General features: G+C 36.4%; 1 long non-coding RNA gene across 2 annotated transcripts in view; it reads left to right on the top strand.

Moving 5' to 3' along the window:
• LOC134498999 (uncharacterized) overlaps nt 1-27,399 on the top strand; it is a 206,808-nt gene that overhangs the window by 4,113 nt on the left and 175,296 nt on the right. For both annotated transcript variants that reach the window (XR_010068086.1, XR_010068087.1), the window contains exon 2: nt 19,472-19,515. This is a non-coding gene — a long non-coding RNA (uncharacterized LOC134498999). The remainder of the gene's footprint in view (nt 1-19,471; nt 19,516-27,399) is intronic.

Here is a 27,399-nt window from a genome sequence, read left to right as displayed (position 1 = left end):
TAAATGACCCTGGAGAGATCTGGCATCACATCCTCATTGTAGCTCACTGGTGACCTTGGATCAGCTGCTATCTCTCACTCTCATCAGGTTCCCCTGATATCCACATGGTTCGTTCTCTGATGACTTTCTATAAGGCCTTAAAGATCTGGCTTTTCTCACAGACCTTGGAGTAGGGTAGATGGCAACTCTTACTGGACATATTTGGCATATATTGCATATGTTTTGGTGTTGGTTATCTGGATTTCCATCTTGTTTATTTCATCATATTTTCTTTATCTTACTGTGTTTTGTCTTGTTCCATTTATACTGTGAGCTACCCAGAGTCAGCTAGAGTCACACAGCACTGAAATTGAATAAAATAAATAAATAAATTTGCCTTTGTAGCTTGTGGTGAAGATACAAATGAGTCAGGAAACCATGAAGTTTAAGTTTCTTGAAAGAAAGCCAGAATATAACTTTAATGACTAGGAGTATGCCAACCATTTAGTGGGTCAGCTTGCTTCTCATCAGTCTCATAATAGATGAGTTTGGAAGCTTCTCAAAGTGGTTGTGCCATGACTTCAGGAGGCTAAGAATACTTTGGGGCTTCAAGAAGCAGCTTTAGAGAGGTGCTTCACCCACAGGAATGCCACAGGCAAGGTGACTTTCAGAATGTTTTTCACAACTCTAGTAGTACTTTCAAGCATGTTATGCACATAGACACTTCTGGAATCCATTTACTGGCACTGGAACAGATTAAGGTTAATATTACATATAAGCTAAACAAGTATGTGAATTTTCATTGTAAAAAGTAAGTCTGATGTTTTGTTTTGCCTTGTTTTTGTACAGTTTAGAAACTGGTACCAAATGCCTTTAAGTACACCCGGTACAAATTTGTCTGCTAAACATCAAATATGTATCAGTTTTTTCCATGTGAACTCCAAGCTTTAGCTAATTGGTTCAAGTAAACCCCTGTAAATGGAACACCACCACCCATAAGCAGGGTTGTGATTTTCTGTGTGGGGCCTATATTTTCTTTGTTTGCAAAAACAGTTGATCAGAGGGGAGGAAATGGCTACATAAAATCTTTGTGAAGAACTGAAAAAAAGAGGACAATATAGGAGGCGGAAAGATAGCCAGTTCATCTAGCAAGAGTATGTATGTATAATTCAGAACTGTAGAAATGGGGTCAAGGATGAGAAAGCTCAGAATGAGCAAAGAACAACAAAAAGTGTTTTTTTAGGTATTTTCAAAATAAAAGAAAGAGAAAAGAGTAAGTACAAATAAGAACAAAAGAAATGCTAACTGGAAAATAAGAAGGCAAAACTAGTAGCTCCTGTTTTGGTTCTGTCTTCTCCAAAAAGAAAAAAAAAATGTGCTCCATCAGGAGATTTATTTAATTCATTAATTCATTTCTTTCATTTCTATACCACCAAAAGATAAGGTTTGTTTCTATCAGAAACAAAATCAGGAAATACCTATTTACTTGAATTAATTTAAATTTCTAGGGACAGATTAATTGCATACTGAAGTAACTAGCTAATGGCCTGCTAACTTTTATGCGTTAATGTTAAGACATACTATATCATAAAGGAATTGCTGTTTAAGCACCTTGAAAACAAAGGGTAAGTGCCATAAGCAGCAGAGACTTCTCAAAAACAAATCTTGCCAGAGTAACTTTCTCTTCTTTCTTGATTGGGTAATTTCCTTAACTGATTCTAGGAATGCTACAGATGTAACACATTTTTATTTCAGCAATTCATTTGACAAGGTGCACCATGACATTCTGATGAGGAGCTGGCTAAGTGTTGGCTGGGTGGTGTGACAATTAAGTGAACACTTAACTGGCTTGAAAATTGCATTCAGAGTGCTCATTAGTGGTTCCTTATCAAACTGGAGAGACATATTGAGTGGAATGCCACAATGTTTAGTTGTGTAATCTGTATTCTTCAGTAAAGAGTTGTTCTTAAGGAAATGAACAGAATCCAAAGATGATCTTAAAATGAAACAGTCAAAGAAAGGGCAGAAGGGAGGGGGATTCTAAAAAAAACTCAGTAAAAAAACAGAATAGAATCTAAAAGGAAAAAAAAAACATGGTAAGTATTAAATAATATTCAGCTAAAGATGTCTTCAAGCTATAACTGACAACATGTACAGAAGTATTTTATTTATTTATTTGTCAACTTTATATGGCCGCCCATCTCACATGAAGTGACTCTGGGCAGCTGACAATAAAACCAGGAATTAAAACATTTTACAAACCCATTAAGAAGAATAAAAATAAATAAAAAAGAGCATGAGAAAAAAGATGTTATAAACACAACCAGCATGCCTGCTCTCTATTGCCAGGGGATCCCCAGGCTTGCTGAAAAAATCATGTTCTGAGGGCTTTCTGGAAGGCCATAAGGGTTGGAGCTAACCCCACCTTGAGAGGGATGATGTTCCAGAGGGGGAGTGCCATGGCAGAAAAGGCTGCCTCCTAGGTCCCATCAGATGGAACTCCTTCGCAGATGGGACTCATAGCATGCCTCTCCTGCTGGACCTGATGAGACAGATAAATGTAATCAGGAAGAGGATTCTGGAGGATTCCCATAGAGAAGGCATTTCAGAAACTTCCAATTATTACTGAGGAAACTTTGCTTCTTGTTTTCTATTATCTAATCTTATGCACAACAGAAACCAGGGCCTCTGAAGTTGAGCTTAACATGGCAATCCTGTTTTATCCTGGTTATGGAGCAGAAGTGAGGCATGAACATGCTCAGCATTCAGTCATGATGAAGAACATTAAGACATAACTGGGAAAAGTCCTTTTTAAGATATATAAGCTAATGGATACTTGCAAAATTTTGGAAAGCTTTTTGAATGTGTCAAGTGACTTATGCCTTAAGAACAGGGAACTTTTACCAGTCACATCATAATGTTCCTTGTTCAGCAATGTATTGTGAAGATTTTTTTTTCTTTAACTGATATTCATTTCCTTAAAAAATATTTTGTGAAATATTTTCCAATTTAGAAGGAATTAAATGAAGACTTAGGAGATGTAATTTATGATATAAGAATAATATTCTATTTCAGCAGTCAGTTCTGTTCCTCCTTTCCCAGTCATTAAGGTGGAAAGTTTATACAAAGCCAGTTTTTAAAATTAAACAAGTGATATAAGGGATTTCTGTGGGTATGCCCAGGGCTGCAACTGGGGGGGGGGGGCAAGTGGGGCATGTGCCCCTGGTGTCATGCTGGGCGGGCACCAAAATGAATGCTGGGGGGGGCGCCAAAATGGGTGTGGAATACATGTTTGCCCCAGGTGACACAGACCCTAGTTGCGGCCCTGGGTGTGCTTCTCTGCCAATGGAGTATTGAACATACCAATCCATACTTTTCTATCAAAGTGACCTGCAGCCTTTATCTGCAAGGGATAACCAGTCTTATCATATGCCATTAAAACTAACCCCTAGCATCCTCCTTCTAGATAGCTTACTACAACAGAACACACCAATGCTGATGCATTTTACAAGTGCCCAAACTAGATAAGTGATGTGAATCTGAAATTTAAAGAAGAGGAATTATGTGGCAGTTTGGGCATTTTTAGAAAGCTGATCAATCTGCCTTGTAATTAAGCTATGATTGAATTAAACTGAATTAGGGAAAAGTGATTATTCAGGAGGAAACTGCAAAATATGTATATAATACTTAGTTTGCCATGGCCTTTCAACTGTTTCGGTCTGAAAGTATTAGATATCTCTTCAGTATCCACACTAGTCCCAGTTGTGATGGGGCTACTGGGTTGCTTATACTTGAGTAAACCACAACCAAAAGGTTTGTGACATAATATGAATTTTATTTCTTTTCCCCCATACTTTTTCATCAACAGCTGAAGGCAAATAATAGTACAATATTAATAAAGTATTCCTTAATCAATTTTATCCAGATAAGAAGAAATCTAGGAGGTAAGATGAGCTTAGAGACACTGCATGCCCCAAAATCTCTCAGTGAGCTTTCATTACTCAGTTGTGACTTGAATGCATTTAGCTGTGTGATAATTACTTCCCATATCTGGGTTTAATTGTATTTTAATATCATAACTTTTGATCCCAAAAAAGTCTTCTCATCCAATTTTATCAGGAGAAACATCATAATCTATACCAGGAGAAAATATTGCCCCAGTCCCAAAGAAAATTTAACCTCAACCTAGGTTTGCAACTTGGAAATCCTTCTGGAGCCTCAGCAACCCCAAGAATAGTTGGCAGAGGACCAGACCTGAAGAGGTTTGCCCAGCTTTGTCTGACATGCCAGCTGTGAACATCAGCAACTGTCTTTTATACTTTAATCATCTTGCATTTGGTTTGCATTCTATTTGAGGCTGCTTTTATTCAGAATATTCAGAAACTTCAATTGGTGAAGAATTTAACTTTCATGTGCTTTTGGATGAGTCACCTTTAGAAGGTAATACTTATGTAATGGTTGCTGTACTGATTGCCAGTTTGTTTCTGGATTCAGTTCAAGGTGCTGAATTATTATCTATGAAGTCCTATGTGTCTTGGGTCCTGTTTACTTATGGGACTATCTTGTCCAAATACAGTCTAGATGACCTGTTTGTGTGAGCAGTGAAGTATACTGCAGATCTTCACCTCACAAGTAGAGTGAATAGAGTAGAGTGAACCTCCTGCTCTGTGGCTGTCCCAGTCTTACAGGACAACTTACTTCCCCAAGGTCAGAATGCCCCATCCATGATGTGCTTTTGAACTAAACTGAATTTTACCCTATTTTTTAATATGAATTTCTTATATGTTCCTATTCTTTCTGATGGCACATGAAGAAAACCTATATTAAATCAAGATTGGTAAAAGGTGAAAGATTTATGCAGTCTGAAGAAAAATCAAGTATTTTTCTATGAATAAAATAGTTATTTCTGTTTATGGAAAAGGCTGTGCAAAGCATTCAACAGAGATATTTTGCCTTGGACAAAAGTATGAACAAGCACCTCCTTTCAAATCATTAAAGCAGCTGTGTCTTTAATAGGCTCACATAGCTACTTTTGAAGCTGTCTCCATACTTGCGGGTATAATTCCTGAAGGTGGAAAGTATCATGCAGCATAATACTGTATATAGAAAGATTTATTGACTCTAAACCATTGTGGTAGATTTTCCCCCCAAACTTTTTAAAATGTCAGTTTTCAATTTGGGAAATTTCATCAATTTCTTTAGGGTTGTTAGACTTTAAAATGCATTAGTACAATTTGCTTTTTTTTTTTTTTAATGATTAGTGAATTTCCATTAATTTAAATGCACTGAAGTGCAACTATTTGGTCATTGGCATAATGTTCTAATGTGCTGATCTTCTGGTAATTTATTTATATTTCTCTCTCTCTCTCTCTCTTGCTCTGTGTGTGTGTGTGTGTGTGTGTTCATATCTACTTGTTTGGTAATAAATTTTCCTAAAATCCTAAAATGTCCCAATTAATCTGGGCAGGACTAAGTTCCAAATTATGGCCTTAAATGAACTCTATATCATAGTTATAAAAAAGTGACACTACTATAACTAAGATCCCAGCCTTAAATCCCAATGGTAGCATTTGTCCTCAGGGAAAGTCCTTTAGCTAATGAGCATGTTTACATGTTATGGGCACACTTAAAGAATAAATGCCCTGGAGGATGGGCAGAGGCACAAACCACTCATTCACAAGAAGGCATGCTGCTGAAACTGATGTCCTCCATTCTTTCTGGCTCTCACCCAGCATTATCCTGTTTGCAACACATCTTATTTTGTCCCCTCCCCCCCTTTTTTAATAAGTGTACTGTAGTCTATATACAACTACAGGTATTCTTTTTATATTCTAAGAATGACTCAGAACCCTACATTGACCCAGAAGTATTGTTTGAAATAGGTATGTTCCTTGAAGCGCCTAGTTTGCTTGTAAACATGCTAGTTTACATTTCCTAAGTGTAAAATGTTTTAAAAGATGGACACTGGATCCTGATTAAAACCAAGAGAGGTTTTGATGGGTGCATTAGTTTCCGTAGACACTAGGTTGATGACCCAGCTTACCTTGTCATATATCTGTTTATCATTATAAGACAATCCAAGTTTTAAATGAAAAATAACAGTTTTATAAAAATGTAGATTTACCACTGTTATTAGATTTTCTTTACATATGATTTTCATGTGATAAATCTTCAAGGTCATCCAGTCATATATCTGGCAGTTGTAATTGTTTCTCATCTATATTTTTCCTCCTCTGCCTCTTTAAAAAATGTATGAGTATTAGTACCTGCATATACGTACAATGAACTGATGAAACCTGGGCTACAGTATGTTGTATAATGGTACATGGAAATGACTTGGGAGGTAAGAGGAAAAGTCAGAGGCTAAACAATGGTCAGATAAGAGGCAGCTTAGCCTGCAGAAGCAATGGGACTGTGGAAAACATCTCAGAAGAGACCCTCCCTAGTTTCTTGGACTTTAAAGTGAGGGGGAGAGATGTACTTTCAGACTTGCAAGATTCTGTTAATGTAATTTTACAATAAAGTTAATGCTAGTACTTCTGGGTGTGCTTCCTGTCTGGACAAGTCACAAGGTTGACTTGCAATGTAGCCTCTAGAATAGATACCTTATCTTGCTTAGAAACATGCTTGTGATAAAATTGGGCTTTATTTGTCTCTGTGGCACCCTGGCTAAAGTGTGCCAAAACTAACAAGTATTGTCCTTACAGTTCGTAAGGAATACTACATGCAGCACAACACAGTCTAGTTACCTAATCTACCCCTTTTCCATATTACTAAAAAAAACCATTATGTTAAAGCCTTGATTGACCAAAGCCATGATGGGCAGTAGAGGTAAATTTCTGTGGGCCTACCTAGTTATGACTGTGGGTTATAGAAAAATGTCACTTGGAATGTAAGTAAATAGTAAAAAGCATGAATTAATTAATGGCATGTAAAAAAGGAAAATAGATGTGTTTTTTTCTGTGGAAGAAAAGGAAGATATTTGTAACAGAACTGAATAAAGGTAGATTTTATGAAATACAGTTGATGACAACATGGAGGGAAGTGGAGGGTAGGATTATTATTAATGAAACAGTTAAAGTGTGTGTTAGAAGGTATGAATTGGTGTTATCTAGGTTGCTGTGGGTGCCAATGGAAGTAGGAGTCCATATGTTAGTAATATCTATATGCTAAGTTAAGCTATATATTGAGAGTAAGTTTGGTGTAGTAATTAAAGGCACTGGGCTAGAAATCAGGAGACCTAGAGTTTTAATCTTGCCTGAGCCATGAAGCAAACTGGCTGACTTTGGGCCAGTCATTCTTTTTCAGCCCTAGGAAGAAGGCAATGGCAAACCACTTCTGAAAATGTTGCTAAAAAAACTGGACAAGTCACTAAGAGTTAAGACTGACTCAAAGGCACAATAAAATTATACGTTTCCAGTTAACAGTGATAATGGAAGAGCAATAAATGAGTTTAGAAGAACATTGTACAATATTCTTAATGAATGTGATCCAGATGGGAAATTATTCTGATATGTGTCATGAATGAATGGGTAGCAACAAAATTAGAGAGCACAGAAAAAATTATTGGACCATTTGGAGACATAGGAATTAATGAGTGTGATGATTCTTTGATTAGAATCTGCTTAGAAAAAGGTCTGTTTCAGATGTGGAATTTAAGCATAAGTTTCTTCATACATACACATAGTAAAGGAATGAATTCAAATCTAAAAGCATGATTAATTTGATTATTTATGATAAAAGATTGGAAGAAATATTGAAGGATACAAATATGATATGTTCAGAATGTAGACTAGACCAATTCCTGGTAGTATCAGCAATCAATCTTGAGGAAAATGAACATAAAGTAGTGAAAATATTGAGAGTGAAAGTTGAATGATTACAGGAAACAACAAAAAAAGAATACTGTATAAAAGAATGGAAAGTGAATATATGGAAAGAAGATGTGGATGCTGCTTGAAACAAAGTGAAAAGAATTATGTTGTAGTTTGCCAAAAAGTGCATACAGTTATGCTAATGGGAAGTAAAGGAAACTTGGTAGAATATGAAGTGGAAAAAGCTATGGATGATTTAAATATGCATTACTGCAAAAAGATGTGAGAAAGCTACTGATTAATAAAGAGAAAACAAAAGCTGCAAATAATGTAGGCAAACAGCAAGGACTGGTTCAATTAAAAGAGGAAGAGAAAATGATTTTGATAAAAATAACAAATTGTTTGGAAATGGGTAAAGAAGGATAAATATGGAATTTCCAGCAGGATGTGTAGAATTTAAAATAAAAGTGGCAAAATTATTTGAGATGACACAGAAGTGAAGGAATGCTAATATGTCTTAGAGAATGTATGAGAATGACAATGAGATATTGAGGGATAGGTTTGAAATGAATGCTTTAAAATGTTAAATGACCAAGGAAAAGTTGTGAAAGGAACTCATAAATGCTAGGTCAATGTTGGAAAATGTTAAGCTGCAGAAGCAGATGGTGTAAATACAGAACAGTTAAAATATGGATGTCTCCTCCTCCTCCTCCTCCTCCTCCTCCTCCTCCTCCTCCTCCTCCTTCTTAGCATTTTCCTGCTATTGCAGGGTCTGCTTTTTGGATCCTGAAATGCCACTTTGCCCGATTGTCTGCATCCTCAGGGCGCAGACCCTCAATTTGCAAGTCCTTATTGATGGTGTCTTGCTATCTCTGTGTTGGTCACCCACGTGGCCACTGGCCATAGATTTTAAGATGGCAAACTATTTTGGCGACAGTGGAAGTTTCCGCTCTAAGAACATGTCCATACCAATGAAGCTGGCTTTCTCTCATCTTTTCTGTAATTAATGACATGCCTAGTTGTTGTCGGATGGCATCATTTGTGATGTGATTGAGCAGGGAGATGCCCGATATCCAACAAAGCATACACCTTTCCATAACATGGAGGCGGCTCTCTATATCCTTTGTTGCTGCCCAACACTTGGTTCCATACAATGCCAGAGGGCAAACAATTGTCTTATAGATCTTTGATTTGAGACTGGTTGGTATTTGTTTGTCACAAAGCACACTGGAGAGTTCTCACCAGTGCAACCAGGCCGCATTCACCCTCACTCGCACATCACCGTTGATGCCACCATCACCTTGGAGATGGGAGCCAAGGTACTGAAAGATATCCACCTTCTTTAAGTTTTCTCCATTTATTTGGAGCGTCCCATGGGTGGTTACAGTCTTTAGGTACTGTAGAGAATAGCTAATAGAGAATAGAGAATAGAGAAAAGTTAAAATATGGATGTGGTTTGTTTATAAAGTGGTTATACAACTTGTTGAATGTTTCTATTAAGACTACATCCATACCTGACAATTGGAAGAATGCTGTTACTGTTCCCTTACATATAAAGAGAAAGTACTATGAAAACACTACAGGGATGCCTGGAAAGGTGCTTGATGCAATTCTCATTGAAATATATGAGGTGGCAATGAACAAAATTTGGAAGTGTACAGTAATACAGCTTCATGCAAGAGATGTGCAGACCAGATTATTGCCTTTCAGCAGGTCATTAAGGTCATTAATATATGAATATAAGAAGTAGGTTTATTGTCTGTTGATTTAGAGAAAGTGTATGATAAAGTGAATGTGCTTGAATTATAACATGCTATGTGCAAATAAGGAGTTGCAACTGATAAGAATGGTATAAAATGGAAGGGAGGTATAGATGGGAACACATGGAATGCTTAGAAAATGGTTCAGCATTTAGCAGGGAATAGGACAAGGATGCATGATCTCATCTTGGTTCTTACTATATTTATGAATAATTTTATATGAAACACGTAGTGAAGTTGGAGGTATGTTTGAGAGTATAAGTGTACATGGTTTTGTATACAGATGATGCCATCTTGTTGGTTGAAAACTCAAATGATTTACAGTGAATGTTATACAGACTGTATAATGCAACGAGGTATAGGAATTAATGTATCAAGTCCCAAGATAGTGTGTTTGACAGGGAAAATGAAGTGATACCTAAATGGAAAAAATTAGAAGTAGGTAATTTATTTACCCTGGTACACTGTTTACTAAAGATGAAAGAATTATGGAGAAATATTAAGACTTACAAATATTGGTGGAAAGGTAATGGGTAGTATTAGTCTGCTGTGAGGAATGAACTGATGAAAAAAAGAAAAAAAATGGCTCTGTATACGAGTGTGCTTGTGCCCACCTAGTTATATGGAAGTGCGAAGCATTAAAAAAATTGAATGCAATGAGAATGGAATGCTTAAATTTGTGTTTTTAAACAAGACAATGTCAGAAATGAATGAGTGATAAATGAATGCAGAAGTAAGTGGCCAGTATGAAAGAGGTATATTGAGATGATTTAGTCTGATTGAATGAGGTTCAATTTGCAAAAAAAATATATGAAGAAAAAAAGAATGGGGATAGTGGAGAACATTATGATTGGATGAAACTGATGAGGTTTCAAAAAGGAAGCAATGAGAGGCTTAAAGAACAAAAGAAAAAGTATGAAGTAGTCTATGATGCCAAAAAAGATAGGATAGAAAAATTTGATAAGGTATAGTGAATGGTTTTAGGATAAAGTAGATTCAGCTTCATGTTATGTTCTTTTTCATGTTATAGCTTGCTTGCTTGCTTGCTTGCTTGCTTTATTTATTTATTTTTGCTTATATTCCTTACTGTCCTAGATACTTTGCATATCACTGCTTATCCTGAAAGAGAATAGCATGACTAGTATATATACTTGTATGTTCTTATGGAATGCTTAAAGAGTTTGACCACCTATACCACCCAAAATAATAATATTGTTTCTTATTTCTTGGAGTATACGGCACATTAGTAAAAATTTGTTAGCAAGTTCTTTCTCTCACTCTCTTACTGTTACTAATAAAGAAGCAAAATACAGTAATTACTTCTTGAATAAAAAGATTCTTTAAATAGTGTCCAAATTTTTTTGTCCAAATAAATTGCACAGCCATAATAATCACCCACTGATTATCTCTGTTTTACAGCCTGAGTCAGGGCTCTTTTCCATCTGTCCATCTGTCACTAGCTCACTGTTGGTCAAAACTCTGGCTGCCCTGACTCAGGAAGTCATTTCCAAAGGGGCAACACCAGAAATATTGTTGTTAGGAAGGTCTGCACGTCCCATGTTTGTAAGGCCTTCATTGGGTAAAAGTATAAAACTGTATCTCTCTCTGGAATCGTGTGATGGGGAATGTGTCCGAAAGAGAGCAGAACATTAAACAACCTGAAAACAACCTTTAAGGTGACTAGCAGCAGAGGCAGATATGGTAAAAGACTTCAGCATAGCCATTATGGGAGAAAGTGCGCTGCTGGCTGACCTTACCCACTTTCATCTTGCAGTTGATCAAAGAAGTTATGGCTCTAAGAAGTACACCTCTCTACCTAAGGTTCCTGCTTTTTCATGTCAAGAGTTTGTTACTGGGTAGATATATCTCATCCAGGATTTAATTCTCAATGAAGATGCCAATTTGGATTGTATCACTAAAATTTCCCTGAAAAAAAAGGGAGCACTGTGTACAAATCTGGGCAACACATTTCCAGAAGGTTGTTGACAGGTTAGATGGAGTTCAGAGGAGGACAACAAAGATGTTACAAGGACTTGAGGACACGTCCCATGAGGACAGGCTGAAGGAAATTGGGATGTCAAGTAAAGAATGTCATCTTGTGGGACTGAGGGCTGATGATCCTTGTGATCCCTTCTAACTCTACAGTTCTATAATTTTATAAGTGTACATTTAGTTCCTGCTTGATCCGCAAGTTCTCCTTGAAGCTTTTGATTTTCTAACTCTTTCTTAAATTAAGGGAGACTGACTATCCATTTAAGAGATACTACCACCATGCCAACTATTCTTGTTGTGCAAAGTTTGGCAAACATCCATTTTCATCCTCAAACTCATCGAATTTCATTATGGGTGCTTTGGAATATGTCATTTTTTTTCTTAGGTAAAATGGCTGATGTTCACTTGTGAAAAATATGCAACTGCTTTAACCATTTAAAAGAGATGCTCTGAACTCTCACATTTTCTGAAGCACCTTTGCAAATGGATTTCATAGCTCTAATATTGCCTACACTACTGTCTACCAGCAACTGCAGAAAGTCCCGGACTTTTAGTTTTGGAGTCTTCAATATCCACAGTGATGCCGTTCAATTGAGAGTGCTCAGGAGTTCATGTCTGCCATGGCAATCCTGAACATGTCCCAGTTAGTGGGAAATGTGTGAGTGATTGGCCTGAAACTGTCATACATTAAAAATGCAAAGACATGGCAATTGCCCAGATTGATTACTGATGCACAGTAATGGGGTGCAGCCCAATTTATGTTGGCATGCTTTTCAGCTAGCTCCAGGATGAAGGAATGTACCTCATCAACTTCATTCGACAATGACTTACTCAGTCTCCTTTTCTACCTGTTCACCCTCCCTTCATATATTTGCTCTGAAGTTCAGACCTTATTCATTCTCTATATGACTGAAGCACCCCAATGAACTTCTTTTGTACTGCTCACTCACATTCATTCATTCTTGATCTTATCTCTCCTTGTTTTACCACACACATTTCTTAAGTATTCCATTTCCACTGCATTTTACTTCTTTTTATGATTTCTCTAAGATACCCAACTTCACTTCCATATAACAAAGTTATGTGCATAACCACTTATAGTTCCTTTGAGAAATCCCCCACAACAGACCATACACTATTTTCTTTCTACCAGCTTTTCAAGACTTAAAATTTCTCCAACCAGTTTTCTATATTTAGTAAACATTCTCCAGCACACATTTTTAATTTTATTTTATTCATTTATTAGATTTGTGTAGCTGCCCCTCTTGGAGCATGACTCTGGGTGGCTTACAAGAACAATAAAACTACAAAAGCATAAAACCATAAAAACCATACAATGAGAACAAAAAACCTGGCACCACAGTCCTCCTGCTAGGATGTCCAGCAACCATCTGCAAGCTCCCATCACTACCCCAGCATCTGTGCAAAGATCCTAGTCTTTTAGGATCGGCTCCTGCCAGGAGGAGGTTGCTCCAGAAGGGAGGGGCAGCCTTGGAAAAGGCACACTTCCCACTAGATGGCAGTGTTTCAGAGAAGGGACCTGGGGCATGCATACCCTAATTCAAACTGGTGGGATTAGCAATACATCAGGAAGAGGCAGTCCTGCAAATAACCGGGTCCTGTGCCATGTAGGGCTTTAAAAGGGAAAACTAGCACCTTAAATTGATCTACTTGCTCTAGTTTTTTTGTTATTTGTGGACAATTTATAATTGTGCATTTTGCTTCCCCTGTCAAACACAAATACCTTGGAATTTGATACTTCAATTTTCAGGTTGATGTATTCCTCATTGCATCCTACCATCTAATTATATTTAATGTAACCATTTGATATAAAACTGTACTGTATTTCCCAATTTTTTCTCATTGCTACTTCTCATACTATTTTGCTGAAAATTATGCCAGGCACATTTAACAAATTAATCTCCATAAAAATCCAACCTTCCTACTTTTACCTTTGAAAAGATTAGTGATAACAGCATTTTTTCTATCATCAGGCACAGAATCAGACCTCACATCCGTATTAAACAAGTTGCATAGTCCCTTCCAGAAGTATTTTTATTGTCACCAAATCCACTCTGTATTTTCATTGGCTCTTTTAATTTTAACTGTTCATTGCTTTTTTTTCCTATATTCAAACATATTATATTCATTACATAATATCTTTCTCTCATCTTTATTTTTTGCAGCAATCATTCTCTTATATGCCTTTTAAATCATTCAGAGCCTCTTTCAACTTCCTCATTCCACCAAGCATCCTTTTTAATATTTCCTATTAGCGTAACTCCACAAACTTCTGTGGCACTCTATGACATAATTCCATTCACTCTGCTCCTAGCAGCTTTCATATCCTCTTCCCTTACATCCATTTTCCATTCAGTTGTTAAGAGATTAACCTATCTTTTCATACGTAAAACATAATCTCATGTAGAGTCATTGTTTTTCTTAGCTGCTCATGTTCTTTTGAAATAGATACGAATGATGTGGAAACTAAGAGGACAAATAAAATGTGCATGCTCTTAGAAGTACAGAATAAAATGACATTGCAAGATGCAGATATACCTGTAAATTACAAAATAATCAATGTGGTCAGTTATACAGTAGTCTGAAAAATTTCCATCTCTTTCCATATTTGACCAAGCTCTCTATTACCATGTCTCTTCTCTACAGTATTATTTAGAAATTTGGGTCTGCTTGTTGCTAATCTATATATTTAAAAGTAAATAAATTGATTCTGTAGTATGATATGAACTTATGTGTAAGACTCATTCAATACTTTGAACATTATGTTATGTAAACTTTTTTTTTAATGGTACAATTAAAAATAAAATATTTGCAATTCAAAAGTATTCTGGCAGTTAGGAAAAAGAGAGCCTTTGCAGGGATGGACAATGTTGAGCATTTTAATATATTTGTAATGGTTAGGAGAAAGGAAAAACTATTTTCAAGCTGTATAAAATAAAATATTATATACCTTTCCTCAATGATGGTTTTTTAAAAACAAAATGTAACCCATTTTTCAACAGCTGAAATGGTTATTTGGGATCACTAAAAAGGAATTTATTTCTGTGGCATGGGAAGAAGACACCAGAACCAAAGCAAAAGAGCTGTGCAGAATTTATATATTTATTTTTTTCTGGACTTAAGTGTCTTACATGCCGATCCCAGGAAAATATGTGTTTGAGTTAATGGGGAAGTGATAGGATGCAACCAAGTCACTGCCCTGTCAGTGTATGCAAACAATGGAATTGCTTTGTTGATAGAATGTTGAACAGTCCTCTAAATTTGGTTTTAGTTGGCATACGCCAAAAGGGATTCATATATATAGTATCAAATATATGTGGAACCAGTCGTTGGAGAGTGTCTAGTGGTTAAGGTGTTCAGCTAGAAACCAGGTGACTGTGAGTTCTAGTCCCACCTTAGGCATGAAAGCCAGCTGGGTGACCTTGGGCCAGTCACTCTCTCTCAGCCCAAGTCACCTCACAGGGTTGCTGTTGTGGGGAAAATAGGAGGAGGAAGGAGTATTAGGTATGTCCGCCACCTTGAATTATATATATATATATATATATATATATATATATATATATAAATAAATAAATAAATAAATAAATAAAGGCAGGATAAAAATAAAATATAAATAAATAAATCTATAAACTGCTTAAATCTCAATATGTCTTTTAGTAAGGAGAACCTGTTGTGGGTGACATGGGAGGATGGGGGTTGCAGTTTTATAAATAGCTGCCATATTGAGGTGCCAGGCATCAAGAGATGTGTGGTTCCCTCCTGCATAAAAACAGTACCTAAAAACATTTTTAAAAAGTAAACTCAATAGGCCAGGATTTGAATGATGCATATGCATATACACAAAACTATTTTCCCCAATTAATTAAACTACACTAAAGTTGGATTTGTTCACATATAATGCCAATTGTGTTCCTCCAATTCCAATTCCAGCCTTATAGTGCAAAGCAAAGTTTGCTTTTTATGATATAATGGCAAGCTCTGGTTGTCTAAACCTTAATGCTTTAAGGAGAGAATGTTACAGGAACACAAGGCTTTTTTTCCTATTTTTTTTAAAAAAAATATGCTTCAAAGATTCAGAACTGTTGTCCATAAATTAACGAATATGCCTCAGAGAGCCTCCCTGGCAGTTAGTATTAATCAATTTCACTTATTCTTGAATAGACATGTTTTGGACTATGGTATAATCATATTAAAACTACTGTATGCCAAACTTATTCTGTAATTTTGGTTTCTTTCTGCACTATTTTCAGTTGAAGTCTTTGTGCTGTTAATTTACATTTTAAATGTAATTAACAGTGTATGTTCTTTTAAGATGGATTAATTTCAAAAATGTAGATGTGAAATGCTTTGATTAATTGTATGAGTGTCTATTCCTTTGATAAAGCCTTTTCTACTTTACCATGAAGGTTATAGGGTTATAGGAGTCTATAGGTAGTGTCTAGTCGTTCCTTGGAATGATAAATTGCTTCTGTTTTGGAACAAGTCACCAACTGATTATTGGATATGTCATGAAATTTCTAATGGAACTCTGGTTCCTCTCTGCTTCCAGTTACCTACCAATTTTTGCTTGGAGATATTGACATGTCTTAAGAACAGTTTTGAATTGGTAACAATTTTATGGACTTGCTTGTTTTGTTTTGGAAATGAACTACTTTAATTATCTGCCTTTCTGCTACACGATTACTTGCCTTGTCTGCTGTGTTTATGGTCTTGCTTTTTTTCTTCTATGGGCCAATTTAATTATCTTTGTTACCTCAAGAATGAGAATAAGATTTACAATGAATGATCTCTGCTGTTTCCATTGTGATGAGACTTTGTGAGTGAACCTGCAATCAAAATCATGCTGTGGTTTAAATGAACTCAAAAGCATATATCTGGACTGGATTATATGCTGGCTATTAGTTAACAAGGAAGCTGAGACTTAGTGATCCTATATTACATTTATTTTAGTTGGCTGTGTATTCTCTTCCTCTCCAAACCCATTTTGTTAGATCTCCTGTTTTGTTTTGTTTCTTGTTTCTCTCTCGCTCTCTCACTCTGTCTCTCTCTGTCCTAAGGAGGTAAACACAAGAACAGTAAATAAAATACAAGAACAGATAACTAAAATGAGGAATTAAAAGGTACCCTTAATGACCTTTTGTGAATATAAATCATTAATGCCATGTGTTGTTAACATCCTGTATAGGTCATTAAAAAAAAATCTGGTCTGTCCTGCACAACACAAGCAGAGGTATTGGTTCTGAATAAAAGTTTCCACTGCAAGTAAAAATATTTTCTCACCTTTGATTTTTCTTCCTCTTTGGAGTTTTGTATGTCCTTTCTGCCAAATTTCCTGTTGAATGTGAACCAAAACAAACAAACCAATATTTTGTTTTCAAAGATCCTTTTAAAAACAAATGGTCATGAATTGCAAAGGCTTTATTTCATTGCTGAAGAAATGCATTGTTCAGTATGTTTCACTAAATGTTGCAGTTGAAGAGATTCTGCAACTACTGTTTGATTCCTGTATTGGGAATCAAACATTAACTTTTTTTTTTTCTGAGATGAAAGGCTTGTCAGACATTAATTGAAAAATGGGGCTAATGTGTAAAATTTTGAGGAGTTTGATGTGTACATATTATGAAGTGGACTTTCCTGATCCCAAACAAATTGCAGGTCAGAACGTAGTTAACCCTTAACGTTTTGTATGCTCCATATTTAAAAGACTGTCCAAATGCTTCCTTAAACAGAAAAACAGACTCACTTTATAGGCAATAAAGTAAATGACCACTGAATCTAGTGCCTGTTGCTACCACTACATGCCTACTCAAAGTGGATTTATAAAATGCCTATGAGAGTGATGTGGTTTGTTAATATGCTGCCCTTCTCAAAGACACTGCATGGAAAAAGATGGCCTCCTTCACAATGGTCATCTGTTGTGTGCAGGTCCGTGGGTGTAATGGGCTGTGACAATAACCTTGGTAGACAGGAGGAAGCGCAGCAGCCTAGACAGTGGTCAGACAAAAGACATCTCAGCCCACAGAAGGAATGGGGGCATGGAAAGTGTCTCAGAAGGCACCCTCTGAGTAAAAGTAGAAGTAAAAGTAAAAGTCAGGGAGGTGAGAAGTGCTTTCAGACTTGCAAGACTGAGTCAGTCCTTTGAGATAGTCCAGACAAGAAACCAAAACCATGAGTACTAACACTACCTTTATTGTAAGGTTACAGTAAACATGTTCAGTAAGTAAGTATGCACTTAATATTTATGCAGTTAACTATTATTTTTGTTGTTGTTTAAAAAAAACCATTATGATTAAAATGAAATAGGATGGACTTAAGAAAGAATATATCTGAAGATGAAATGGACAAAAATTAGACTGATTACTAGCCTGATGTATCTGACCTGTTCTGAAATATTTTAAAAAGCAACAGTTTACTAGGAACTAGGAAGAATATAAGAAGAAAACTTAAACTAAATATAAGAAGGATTCATGTAGGTTAGCATCCAGTCCAATAAAGTGCCTCCGGTATTATTCATTTACACCCTTGGTCAAATCCATATATGCTGCTGTGCTACCCTTCCTTATTCAAAATCCCTATCATTGCTAGGCTGTTGTTTTAACAAACTAGCTAAGCTAGCAGCCACTTCTGTATCTCATGGAAATTAATATTTATTTATTTTATTTATTTTATGCAAGTGACTCTGGGTGGCTTACAAATAAAAGGTCATAAAAACCATTATAAAAAGTACAAAAAATACAAGCTAAAGGGTGGAGAGGGCATCCTCAAACCACCAACCACCCCCAGAGCTGCCTACCACTATTGGATCCCCAAGCCAGATGTCAGAGCCAGGTCTTAACTCTCTTCTGGAATTTAATTCTGGAATAAATAATTACTGAATAATTACTGCAATAATTTCAGTGTTTGTAATGCTGCACATAAACAAGTAGTCCTGATAATTTTATGTACATTCAGCACTACATTCCAAATTCAGAGTCTGAATTTATAATTTGATTTCAGTTTGCTGTTTAATTTTAAGAGTCAACATTATTTGACCTGAATTTGAGATACAAATCACAGAATTGAATAAGTTTGACTTCATTTTCATAAAAACAGGTATGCACATGCAAAAAAGTATCTAAGATCTTTGAATCAAAGCAAAGGCATCTGATCTAATTCAGTGTATTGAAATGATTCAGCAGTTTGAGTATCATATTTGACTGAACTTGTTTCAAATTATACCTTTGAATCAAAGCTTGCCACTGCTTTTTTCATAGGATAATTTGAATTCTAAGTTTGTTTTATTTATCTAAATTAACTTTTCACTTTTGCAGGCTTGTTTGGTTTGTTATGGTTCCCATTTTATTGGGTATCAAAACAACATGTGTGTGTATATGTGTGTATGTCTGTGTGCATGTGTTTAAGTGTGTGTGTGTGTGTGTATAAATAACAGTAATGATTGTAGAATTATCTGCTGCTTATCACTGCCCTCTGTCATTTAGATTGGAGTGCTCTATTATACAGTAAAATAAAAATGAAATGTCATTTTTAAATGGAGAAATCATAACTGTTTATTATGAATAAAAGAAAAGCCTAACAACAGGCTTGAATAGGAAATGAATTACATTTTATTTTTATATTGTATGATCAGATTGGGGTGAGTTTGGGGTCATAAAGTTTGAATGGCAGCTATGAACATAAAATTTGCCGTATGAGAAATAAAGCACTTAGTATTTCATGTCCCATAGAATATTAGATTTTCAGGCATGAAATACCTAATATATCCTATGAAAGAAATCACCTAATTTTAAAAACATTCTTGAAAAATGATATCCAAACAAAAATCTCATAAAATTAGCAACCTTTAAATTGAGCTTGCAAAACCTACTGAGAGTTTTTCAACTAGTTTTTATTGCCTTCATTTTCTAGGTCTTCTTGGACTTCCGCCATGCCAAGGCTTAACTGCATAAAGAGTAAGTTGTTTAGGCACTTGTCTATTATTACTGAGTTCTATCGTTACTGAGTACTGTTAAATTACTATTGCATGTAACTCAAGCAATGTACATCAATCTGTAATGTCAGTTGCAATGCAGTTTGTAATATCAGTTGCAAATAACTTTCTGTAAACAGGAGAAAATTCCAAAGCTGGTTATCCATATTACATAGTTATTTCTCATCCAGATATCTATGTAGCAATGGTGCTTATTCCATTTTGTCATCTCAATAGCACTGACATTACTATGACAGGGTGTGACTTGCCTAACATCACTCAGCAGCACATGTGTCCCTCTTTTCCTACTTCAAACCACTATGCATTTCTTTACTTATTTACCATTTATCTTGGGATTTGATTCCTTCCTAGCCCAAAATATGACTTGAAACTGGTCTGTATAATTGCATAGCTAATTCTATAACTACAATATTTTACTGTATAACTGCATAATCTGCATAAGTTGTATTTTACAACTTTTACAACTTGCATTTAATTATATTTTATTTAAAAAATAAAAATATAACAAAAAAGAGACCTGTTAAATCCAGCCAGTATTCCATCTGTTCCAGCAGTCTGTGTCTCACACAGTCCATTCAGATGCCTTCAGAAAGCTCACCAGCATGGATACAAGGGTGAAAGCTCTCTTCCATTGTTACTTGCAAGCACCTATTATATAAAATATATAATTGCTTGTGATTTGGGGCAGAGCAAACAGCCATCATGATTAACAGCCATTGGTCCTTTATGAAGTTGCCCAATCCTCTTTTAAACCATCATTACACTGAATATACCAATTCCAGTATAACCAAGAATTGTGTAAAGAAGGACAATGCACCAGTCCTGTATCTCCCACATTTAGTTGTAATGAATGACTCCTCCATTCTAATGTTATCTCCAAGCTTTCCATATCATACTTCCTTTGTGTCTTTGCTTATCTATCCCTGTTCCAAGCTGAGCAGTCACTAAAGACTTTCTTCTTGGGAGCTAACTGCACTTTTTAGCACTGTGTTCTTATTCTTCTACATCCCACCATTGGGAATTGTACATCACAAAATGGATTGCTCAGGTTTGGGGACCAGGCCTATTGAACATCCCAAAGAATTAGCTAGCATGTTGATTCAGCACAAATTTACAACCTGGTTATTTGAAAAAGTCTTTGAGTTTTTCAGATGTTTATATCTGATTTATTAGCTGTTTTTTATTACTCTTGATAACTCATTTTACTACAGTCCTGCACCATAAGATTTAGGATAGGCTAGAAATATGTAAATCAATATTTGCTATGCAGAAAAGAGTATTTGCACGCAAATGGAAAGGAAGGATGAGCCCTTCCTTTTTTTAATTTTTGGGTAAAGGATGTGACGGTGAAAGGTGAAAGGTCCCCTGTGCAAGCACCAAGTCATGTCTGATCCTTTGGGGGGATGCCACTTTCATGACATTTTCTTGGCAGACTATAGCGGGGTGGTTTGCCATTGCCTTCCCCAGTTGTCACCTTCCCCAGCAAGCTGGGTACTCATTTTACCAACCTTGGAAGGATGGAAGGCTGAGTCAACCTGAGCTGGCTATCCAAGAATCTAGCTTCCACTGGGATCGAACTTGGGTCGTGGGGAGAGTTTTGGTTGCAGTACTGCTGCCTATCACTCTGTACCACACGAGGCTTAAGTAAGGGATACTTAAACATAAATTTCTGTCTTTTTAAGCTCCAAAGTGGAATAGTATCCCAATTTTGGAATCAGTGGTAACCCTTTGGGACTATGAATTGGCTTTGGATGAACCTAAGCTTAAAACTAATACAACTTTGGCCAGAGTAAGTCTGCTTGGATTTTGGTTTCATTCAGTGCTTTGTACCATGGAAGCAACCCCTTTCTCTTAGTCAAGGGGAGATGTGATTCTCTGCAACAAATAATTTTGCATTGTTGTGAAGTCTCTTCCATTGATTCCAGGAGCTTACTTGAAGTGTTAGGGAAGCTTTTGCACATGGACAATCCACTTGATAAAGCTTATTTGGCTACTGGAGTGTCTGGGAGGAGATCTGGAAGCCAATCAATGTGGCTGTTTTATCTTGCAATTGGAATGAAGGATGGCACGTGCTTCATAAACCAGTTTTAAAAAGATGTTACATCCATTATATGAAGCATTGATTTAAAGATTTGCAAAGGCCTAATGCAGCACATTTCAGAAGTTTAAGCATGGATTCAGAAGAAAGACAGTGGTTGGTCAAAGTGGTCCAAAGCAACACAGACTGTTCCCTAAGCAGTAGATTCTAAAACATAGAAATAAAAATGTGAAGTATTGTGGCACCATTCAGATTAGCAGTTATTAATGCATGAGCTATTGCGGATAAGTGTATTTATAAAGTACTACAAGAATTAGTTACTTTTTCTTGAAAACACTAATATAGCTAAACCTTTGGAAATGTTAAAGATGGATAGTTTCAGTTTTCTGTAATGAAAAATTCATATATCATAGATTCAAATATCCCATAGGAAAATTCTATATAAAAGTAATACTAGGAAAGGAGGAAAAGAAAAGAAATGCATAATTTTGTGACTGATCATTCAGGTAATGTTTTACTGTTGTATTATTCAACCAACATGATTTGGGGAGGGACATTAAGGTATCATATCAGAGTTTATCCAGTGTTTTCAATACTCTCTGCAAACTGATGCAATTATAAGGTGGTTAGTCTGAAAAAAAAATGTCATCAAAGACCCACTAGCTGTAGTACTGATATGCTTCCAAAGCGTTAAAAAAACAAATCGTAGTTGCTTTTCTTTCTTCTCTGAAAGTGTTTCCCAGCATGAAGATTGGGGTGAGGAGTTGCTTCCAAGCTATTATACTGATAATAGTGCTCTATTATTGGGTTTTAATGCACGTTTGTATATTTTATTGTGACTATGCTATAAGAATTACTCCAAGTTTTAAACATTTTGAGTAAGTACTTTTCTTTAAATCCTTACATCAGATGATGTTCTTCCAGATGGGACTCTTATTCTGAGATAACATTGTATCACTCATTAAATTTTTGAAGTAATGGACATAATACAGTATATGAAATAGAATAGACTGAAATTCATGTAACTCATCACTAAATTAGATGATGTCATCTTCCATTTGTAATGCTTTTGTGTTTTCTCTACTCTTTTGCTTTACTAGGAAAATAAGTTTTGGAGAGAAATGTTTTTATTTGGGAATGAGAGATGTTAAATTAGAAGCACCTATGGTGTTCTTACGTATTCTAGGTGAACTACTTCACGTTATATCAGTTTCATGATATCAGAATATGGCATTCTTGATTTTAGTTTTATGAGTTATAAAAATACTATATGTTTGGAAAGACCTTTCAAATTTGTACTGCATGTGTTGCGAATTCTTATAGACCTATATGCTTTAGCTTCACAGTAATCTTTGTTTATGGTTATACTACCAGTGCTACTGAGGCAAAGATAAGACTTGAGGAACTACCTCTGAAGTCTCAACAGCTTCTATAGTTATTCAGTTATATTTGTGTCCAACACAGAATGTAATCATATCTTATTGGGAACAATATTGATGCTCCATTCAAGTTGTTCTTTGCATATTCATTATCACACTGAGTGTTAATTTAATCTCATTTATTGGAAAGACCAATTCGGTTAATCTTAGATAAATTGCATTGCACTCTGGTTGTGTTGTTTCTTTCTCTGTTGGAAATAGATACAAATTGTAGTATGGAAGTTATCTTGTGCCATTATTCTTTCTGCAATATACTCCACAAAAGCCAGAGTTATCTTTAATATAGCACATCAGAAATTCTGTTTATAACAATTTCATTAAATTGCTTTTTCTCTTCTAAAACCTTAAGTGATTCCAGTGGTGGTAGAATGAAGCATATACAATCTGTTTCTAAAAATTCTGTAGATACAGATTGCTATTTAAATTAGATATGTGTCTCTCATTCATACAAGAAGTAACATATTCAGACACCTAACACTAAAACATTACAGATTGGTCTCCTAACCATTTGGGAAAGTTATACCTATTTGTCCTTTACCTATATTGTTTGTGAAAGGTGAAAGGTCCCCTGTGCCAGTACCAAGTCATGTCTGACCTTTTGGGGGGATGCCGCTTTTGTGACATTTTCTTGGCAGACTATACCGGGGTGGTTTGCCATTGCCTTCCCCAGTCATCACCTTCCCCAGCAAGTTGGGTACTCATTTTACCGACCTCAGAAGGATGGAAGGCTATATTGACCTGAGCCAGCTACCCGAGAATCCAGCTTCCTCTGGGATTGAACTCGGGTCATGGGGAGAGTTTTCAGTTGCAATACTGCTGCCTACCACTCCGCGCCACACAAGGCTCTTGTACTATATTGTTTACCTCCTTAATAAAATGAGTTCTATTGTCTAGTCTATATTGTCTGTTTCATATGATTTGCAACCTCTGGAACTCTGGAAGGGAATCTATAGGCATCCATTTCATGTAGTCATTTTTACACACATTTTACAAAAGTTTCTAGTACCTGTGTGATTGTTGTTGATGGAGATAAAGAATAGAAAGTGATCAGTTTTAAATTGAATGTATGTTCCAGCTGGCTTGAAAGCACTTGTAAATCGGAAACTTAATTGTAAACTGGCTGCGAATATCTAGACAATCACTAGATGATTTTATTTTATTTCTGGGCTGCCAACTCATTGTTTACTAGATTCTTGTAGCCCAGATATGGTAGCACCAAGCCCTAGCCCCTCTCTGGGGATTAAGCCCATGTAACTTATTGTATTTGTGAATAAACATTCACAGGCTATCAAACTTGCAATCCCATAATAATCACTGAACTGAATGCTGTTTACTTCTAAATGGGCATGTATAAATATGCACTTTTGTGTGTATGCACATGTTTGTATGTAAAGAGAGAGAGAAATGGACAGGCTATTTTATTCTTATAGTATGTTTTATGATTTAACAAAACAAGTCTTCATGTGCAGGGCCGCAACTGGGGGGGGGGGGCAACCGGGGCATGTGCCCCAGGCACCATGCTGGTGGGGTGCCAAAATGAGCACTGGGGGGGCACCAAAATGAGTGCTGGGGGGGGGTGCCAAAATGGGCTCAGAATCCATGTTTGCCCCAGGTGACACAGACTGTAGTTGCGGCCCTGTTCATGTGGGCCCTGCATTTGCAAGAAAGCACTCTGAGGAATGAACCACTTAGTTTAAACTTTATTATTTATTTATTAAACACATTTATAAGGCCACCAACTCACACATGGTGACTCTGGGTGGCTTACAGAATTAAAAAACATAAAAACACACAAAAGACAAATATTTATTAAGGAACAAACAATATCTGGCTGCTTACAATTTTTTTATTAGGTCCCTTACTTGTCCTTTATCAGGAATTGAAATTGTGGTTGCCCATATTATCACCAAATATGTCAATTGTATGTGAAAGACACAATGGCATCCTTTGGTTCTTTAATTAAACAGACATAATACCCTGCTTGCTCAATTTGTATTTGGAGGAGATATGCCAAAAATTATCTGAGAGTTCTGAAATATTGTGGAAGCATGAAACTATTGTTTCTGTCAGCTGTCTCAAATGCTGTTCCTACTGAACTATTCATAGCATTATAAAAAGAAGTATTGTATTTTAATCATATTAAACAGCTTGCCATGAAGGACTAGATTACAATGAATCACTGACTTTGCATTCTATAATTCTTACAATTCAGATTGCAAACACTCAGGCCTTTTTATCGTCAGTATTGAATAAGGAATACACACACACACATTCCTCTTTAGATTTTTCGTGGGCTACGAATGTTAGCTTTCTTTTTAAAAAACAACATACTCAGGAAAAAGCAGAATCCCTAAAAAAACAGTGCCATCCACTCCCACCACTGCAGTATCAAGAAAGACACTGTGGTAAAGATAACATGCTATCGAGAGGTCCAGGCAGATAAGGAGGGCCATAATCATTCCATGCAGGTCTGGCTGAAGTGAATAATGCTGTTTGGGTCCTCTATTCAGGTCTGAACCCTGACTTAATGAAGAACTCTCTGCAACCATTGTATATGACCTCCAGGGAAAATCAGAGTAGGCAGTACTTGCCATTGGATTGAAAGATGGCTTCTGAAGAGAAGGTACACTATCACCTCCTTCAAGGCAGCTAATATTATGTTGTTTTCTAAAGAGGCAGTAAATGAAACATACTTCAGCTGAATTTATACAGCTGAGTTGCAGGTTTCCCACCTCAGTGAACTACAGTATAGTCCACTGGGCAATGGATTTTTTCCTCCTTGAATTCTAAAGATTTGTCAGTATATCCTGACATTAAAATAACATCTATTACACTTTTGACATCAGTAAAATATGGTAGTGCATTATGGGTTTCCTGCAATCACACCTGAGTGTAGCTACTCACTACTGATGGTACCTATGGAATCTAAGATAAAGGACACAGAGAACTGCAGTCTGTCTTGAGAAAGGTTAAGGTCCAGGCTTGTGTTTATATCAGGAAATGCCTTGGCCTTACCAAAACTTATTTAAGATGATCTGAATTAGCTACATAGAGTTTGCCCAGCAGATAAGGAGAACAGGTGGGCTTTGGCTGGAAAGGGATGGCAACAAAGACATAGCGAGAACTGAGGAACCTGATACTCCTTGAGCAATTCCTCTAAAGCTTATCACATACTTACAGGAGTAGGTATTTAACCAAATCCCAAAGTTCATCACCAAAGCAGAAAAACTGGCTGAAAGATGTGTGGAAGGGAAGCAGGAGTTCCTAGCTCATGAACCCAGGACTTCTCAAAGCCTTTTGAAGGCAGGGAAGACTCCCACATAGCCGAACTATGTCCAGGGCAAATAGAGACCCAAATCCATCCTGCTGGTAGGCTGACTCAACAACAATCACCCTTGCAGACTTTTCACTGTGGGATAGCAAGACGTGTAAAAAGAGATTGTTAACCTGGGAGCATATAGATCAGTCTCCAGGTTACTGGACCAGCAACAGTGCCAGGGCATGCCCCCATTACTTATTCAGACATGTGAATTTTTGCTTTCCTCAAAGATTGCATTTACACTCACTTGCTAACAAAGACAATTTCATTATTACATATAAATGACAGATCATGTTTTCTTTCATCTGCTTTCAGCAACATTTTAAAATAGGGACAAAACAGAAACATAACTGTGCTTACCGCTGTGTAATTTTTTCACATATTATTATCACTGAGTCAAATGCTTATTGCTATCTTGGGGTCTCGTGACAGGAAAAACCCATTACCCTCTTCTGTATATATAAAAATGGAGACTTATTTAGAAAGTTAACACTAGTTTTTTTTCCCTTCTAAATGCATGTTTAAACTGCACTTGTGCTCTGACCTTTTTAATTCAGAAACATAATCTTGGTCTACAAAAGTGGCTGGAAAAGTATGGCACCATTCCATGCTATTTGAAAATTACAGAGTTTCTTCTTATTCTCCCATAGTAAGTAATACATATGTGAGCACCAGTTTGGTAAAGCATGAGGCTAGAAACTGGGAGACTGGGAGTTCTAGTCCTGACTTAGGAACAAAGCCGCTGGGTGACTTTGGATCAGTCACTCACTCTCTCAGCCCTAGGAAGCAGGCACTGGCAAACCATTACTGAAAATCTTGCCAAGAAAATTGAAGGGGCTAGTTCAGGCAGTTGCCAGGAGCCAACACTGAGTCTAAGGCATGCACACACAGACACATACACAAACGCACAGACAAGTTATGCATGTGGCATAAAAGTAAACCAAAAACAACAACAACAACAACAAACAGCTGTTATGGAATCAAAATGCAAGTATGGCATAGAAATATAGGTACTATAAGTGATAGAGATAAAGGTATTATACATATATA

The sequence above is a fragment of the Candoia aspera genome, chromosome 5 (assembly GCF_035149785.1).
Source record: "Candoia aspera isolate rCanAsp1 chromosome 5, rCanAsp1.hap2, whole genome shotgun sequence".
Taxonomy (NCBI): Eukaryota; Metazoa; Chordata; class Lepidosauria; order Squamata; family Boidae; genus Candoia; species Candoia aspera.
This window is presented reverse-complemented; position numbering and strand designations above follow the sequence as displayed.